Here is a 4,777-nt window from a genome sequence, read left to right on the forward strand (position 1 = left end):
GGCTATCACACATTCTCGGCCACTTTGCTTCTGCATCAAGACCGCACCCACGGCGATGGGGTACGCGTCCACATACACGATGAACGGAAGTCCGAAATCTGGATAGGCTAGAATCGGCGGACTTGCCAACGCGCGCTTCAACTTGTCCAGCGCCACATCACAGTCGCCGTCCCACTGAAACAATTCGGCTGTCTTGAGTCGCTCCAACGGTCGCTAGATCGCCGCGTACCCCTTGATGAACCGTCGGAAGTACCCAGCCAGGCCGAGGAACGCGCGTACTTCCCCCACGTTCCGCAACGGTTTGATCTTCAGCACGGACTTCACTTTTTCGGGATTAGGTAGGATCCCGCCAGGAGTGACGACGTGACCCAAGAACGCTACGGACGACTTGCCCCAGTGACATTTGGACATTTTCAACTTGAATCCGGCGTCCCGCAGGCACGTCAAGACTTGTTTGAGCCGAACTAGGTGGGTTCCAAAATCCTCGCTGAACACGATTACGTCATCCAGATAGACCAGGCACGTCCGCCACCGGTACTCCTTGAGGACTTCCTCCATAAGCCGTTCGAATTGGGGTACTGCATTGCAAAGTCCAAAGGGCATCACTAGCCACTCATATTGTCCGTACTTGCACGTGAACTCTGTTTTCACGATGTTGTCTTCGGCCATCCGTACGTTCCAATACCCCGACGCCACGTCCATTGTTGAGAAGTACTTTGCTTTGCCCAACACGTCGAGCAGGTCATCGATCTGTGGCATGGGGTAACAGTCCTTGATCGTCACGTCGTACAGCTTGCGGTAGTCGATGCAGAACCGGATTGATCCATTGGGCTTCCGTATCATGAGTACCGGGCTGGCCCATGGGCTAGTCGATGGTCTGATCAGTCCCAAGTCCAGGTATTGTTGTATCTCTGCTTCCATCAGTTCGCCTTCCTTCCGGGATACTCGATACGGAGCTTGCTTGATTGGGCTGGCGTCGCCCGTGTTCACATGACACTTAACCAAATCCGTACGTCCAGGGGCTTTCGATGTCGTCACAAAAATGTCAAATTGCAGCAGCACTTTGCGCAGTACTTCTCGTTGGTCCAAACTCAGGTCGGACCCTTCCCAGTTGATCGGTATCTCTTTGAGGACCGTTGTCGACGCCGGAATTTTCATCAGGACCGGGCATATCACCCTTGGGTGTGCTTGTTGTGTCCACACAGTCCGTCTTTCCCCAACCGAATCCGAACTCCGGGGCGGATCTTGTGTCGGCAAATCTCGATCAGGCGGTGGCTCAGGCGCCCCCGCATCCGCATACCCGTGTGGGAGAGTTGCTACCAAGCCGACCAAGGTGCCACAGCCGATCCTGATCGTGTCCTCGCTAGGATTTTGCACTTGTACCCATATCATGTTCGATGAGGCCACACCAAGCGATCGCGCCATGTGAATTTGGAAACCCTGGAGGGATTCCGACAACACGTGGGTACTGCAAGGTATCGGCGTGGAAAACGAACACTTGACCATCCGTCGCTGCCGAGGACGGATCCGTAGTGGATTCCGGGCCAACGTGGTTAAGTCCGGCAAGAACATCCTCAGGGCCAACGTGGTCAAGTCCGGCAAGAACGGCGAATCACTCGTAGCCATCGCCATCGTAACCTGACTCTTCGGATGCTCGTCAATTGGTGTAAGCTTGATCACGTACGACGTGTGCGGGATTCGTAGCTCGTTCGTCTCTAAATCAATGACCGCTTTACACCGCCGCAGAAGTTCCGCCTCGCCAATTAACTGACCAGAGTCCGCAGCCACCGAACCCACCGGCAGACGGGGCGTTCGCGCCAATTCCCGAGATCGCAAAGATGTCACCTCGGCGGGGTGGACTATATGACCCGCCGCGAGTTCCAGCAACGCGCGACGCGGCGCAAAGCAATGCCAGTTGAGTCGCCACACCTCATCTGGACGCCGAGTCGATTCCAGATCCACTAATGGGATTGACGCGGTGAACCCCAATAAGTCGAAACGGTACTCGGCACGCCCATAGAAATTCACCCGCTTGCTGGGCCGGACATCACACCCGACCGCTGCTACGACCGATTTCTCGAACATCTCGGAAGTCGCCAGGTGTAGACGGCCAGACTCGGACTCGGCGACCAGACCAACACCATGAATTTCGGTGGAACGGACGTATTTGCGGTAAAACCGGGCCCACCGAGTAGTCGCCACCAATGCCGATCTGTTGTCGTTGAAATTCCGATCCGCCCGACGAGCTTCTTCACACGTCTCCACGGCACTCGCGAACCACCGAAGCCATCTGGCCGGATCGTCCATATCCGTCGGAGTTTCCAATAGTCGCATATCCTCGTCTGTCAATTTCCTCTGAATCGCTTGCATGATCACCTCCGCAATGTCTCGATGCGTGGGACTCTTGCGTCGGTCGCGGATTTTCCGTACTTGGTCCGCCACGTCCGCCTTGGTCAACGGCAACATCCGATCTTCCATGTCAGAGTGAAGACCTTCAACGATCCCTGGAAAGTCGCACCGGACGATCGCTTCAATTTGGTGAGGGGTGAACACCCAGCGGACCGACGGGTCATTCACAGACGGCAACGTCAGCTTTTCCGGTCCCGTGACCTGCGACTCCACTACGGTCGAATGCGGCAAATCTGTATACCCGCCGGCTGTCGACGCCGCACCTTGAACAGACAAGTCCACCCGTACCGCTCGTGCTTCCGATGACGCAACCGAGTCGACTACCGACTTTTCATATTGGTCATGACTATCCAACGGAGCCTGCTCAACCGCCGGCTCACCCCGTATAACTTCCGTCGGAAAGCCCACGTCGACTTCCAACGCGTATCCAACACGACCCAACGTGCGCATCGAACCGTCGTGGGAGTACCCCTCTACAACTGGACTGCCCGCAACGTCGTCCTCCGTATCAACCTCATGACTCGGCATATCCATCGAGCCCACTCGTATCACTTCCTCATACTCTGCCTCCTCCAGGGGGCTGTCTTCATCGCAGTCCATATTTTCTTCATCCAGGCTCGACTCTGAGCCTTCACCCGGAACCGGCAACTCCACTGATGCCACATCACCCACTGGATCCGACATCCTCGTCGAACCCTCTCTACGCCCGGACAGCACGAGCTGCTCGTGTGTTAGTCGTGCCTCATCCCTAGAGCTACTGATCGCACGACCAGCACTCACACTTTCCTCAACATCCGATCGGTTGTCCGGGTTCACTCTCGTCACTTGTCGACCCACGGACTCCACACCCAGATTCCTTATCGACGTCGCCACTCGCTGTCCGTAGTTCTCACCGCGTTGTCGATTCGCCGGCTCAGGAGTATTCGTAGGTTCCATCACAGAAGTTTTATTGGGAGGTACGACGATGCTCGGGCCACTTCCTTCAGCCTGAACGTCGTCCCTCCCATATGAACCATTGTGCGCCGGAGGAGTCTGGGTCCCTTCTCGTGGCACATACGAAGCTTGGGGCACTCCACACGAAGATGGCCCGGCTCATTACAGTTGTAGCATCGGCGATCCCCCGCTAGCGCCCGCGGTTGGAAAGGAACCGAGCATTCCCAGTTAGCGTGACCCACGGTGTTGCAACGAGAGCACTTCATCTTAGCGTACGGGCACGCCTCACGCCCATGACCACTTCGTTGACAACGCCCACATACCACACGGCCCGACAGTGTCGTCGTCTCGTCGGGATCCATGCTGATATTCGGCACCATCGGCTGATTTCCCGACGGACGACGCGGAGCGATGTTGGCCACTACATTCGTCAATGAAGCCAACTGGTTTTGCATCATTGAGGCTACATCCGCCCGAAGCGCCTCCATAGCCTCTTCTGTGGACTTGCTGGTCGCATCCGTCGAGTTCGTACGGTTCACCCGCGTCGCCGAGGACGTAGATCGGGGAACGCCGTGTCCGTTCGCGTCATTGAGTCGCATATCAAGGTCCATGACGCGAAAACGAAGGTAGTCCAGGCACTCCTGAATCGAACCCGGTCGCGTCTCCGACCCACGGATGCACGAGGCCACGCCAGGGTCCTTGCAACCGTCGATGAAGATCTGCACCGCTTGAGAATGTCGCAACTCGAGATCTTGGGCGGCATCGTTGATACGCCACGCGTATTCCCGGACGGTTTCTTTCGCCTTGCGGATACTGTTCTGCGTGATTTCGGCCATCTTCGCGCTCATGCTCTTCTGTACAAACTCCTTATAAAATGTGCTTCTTGTGCTGCGCCAAGTCCGGTTCGAGCCTTCGCGGTGACGACGGGCCCACCAATCCTGGACAGTACGGATCTTCGACTCGGCCACGCGGTATTCAAAGATGCGGATGAGCTCGATATCCGTCAGCTCGAACTCAATCTGAAGGTCGGCGAGATGTCCCAAGAAATGGTCCAATTGCAACTTGTCCACACTTTCGAGCTTCAGCGATTGCTTGCGGGCGTTGCCGACCAACGAATGTCGATCCACCGGCCGACGGGAGTATGGGTCCGCACCAAACCGTGGATACGGAGCCGGATCTCCACCGCCATCACCACCATTCCCTCCGGGTCCGCCACCCCCACTGAGTCCACCCGAACCATATGCGCCTTCTCCGAACTGGCGCGGATCGTTCCCGTCACCGCCATCGCCACGGCCACTCGTAGGGGCAGGTGCGGACCGGCACGGCTCCGGACGAAGCGGGGCGTGCGTTCCCATCGTCGAAGCCAGAGCCGGCTCCATAACTGAAGTGCTCGTTCCCGCCATGTACACCGGTATACTATGACTCGTCGGAAGGA

This window comes from Aphanomyces astaci, assembly GCF_000520075.1.
Source record: "Aphanomyces astaci strain APO3 unplaced genomic scaffold supercont1.28, whole genome shotgun sequence".
In the NCBI taxonomy this organism is placed as follows: Eukaryota; Oomycota; class Saprolegniomycetes; order Saprolegniales; family Verrucalvaceae; genus Aphanomyces; species Aphanomyces astaci.